This window comes from Bison bison, unplaced genomic scaffold, assembly GCF_000754665.1.
Source record: "Bison bison bison isolate TAMUID 2011002044 unplaced genomic scaffold, Bison_UMD1.0 scf7180017864270, whole genome shotgun sequence".
In the NCBI taxonomy this organism is placed as follows: Eukaryota; Metazoa; Chordata; class Mammalia; order Artiodactyla; family Bovidae; genus Bison; species Bison bison.
Window position 1 is genome coordinate 985,081 of NW_011494842.1, and position 546 is coordinate 985,626.

Consider the following 546-nt stretch of genomic DNA (forward strand, 5'->3'; position numbering starts at 1 on the left):
GCTGCAGCGCGAACTCCAACCAGAAAATAATTCTACTTATTCTGTTTTGGCTTGTCTACCCTTTCCTTATGTTTTTCTCTTTACCAATGATTCTGGAAAACTTAATGTACATGTGACTTTCACTGGTGGACCCAATGTAGTGACTTGTGAACAATGCATGCTCTCATCTTGTTTAAACCCTCAATATAATGTTTGCTCCTTTGTAGTGTTACAACGTCCACCTTATCTTATGATGTAACGACTTATTGATATAACTATAGTCTTGCTGTGTTACAACAACTACAAGATTTAATGTGATCGCGACGATTTGTGGGCTTACTTATTTTAGGAATATCAGCTTTGATAGCAGCAATTACTTCTGTTACTGCAGCAGCAATATCATTGACTCAACAAGTGCATACTGCCCAATATGTTGATACCATGTCTAAAAATGTTTCTTTAACTCTAACAACACAGGAAGCTATAGATAGAAAGTTGGAGATGAGAGTAGATGCCTTGAAAGAGGCAATAATGCATATTGGGACTGAGTTACAGGCTTTAAAAGTG

General features: G+C 37.0%; 1 protein-coding gene across 1 annotated transcript in view; it reads right to left on the reverse strand.

The window, feature by feature from the left end:
* PRIM2 (primase, DNA, polypeptide 2 (58kDa)) overlaps positions 1-546 on the reverse strand; it is a 346,489-nt gene that overhangs the window by 342,201 nt on the left and 3,742 nt on the right. The window lies entirely within an intron of this gene.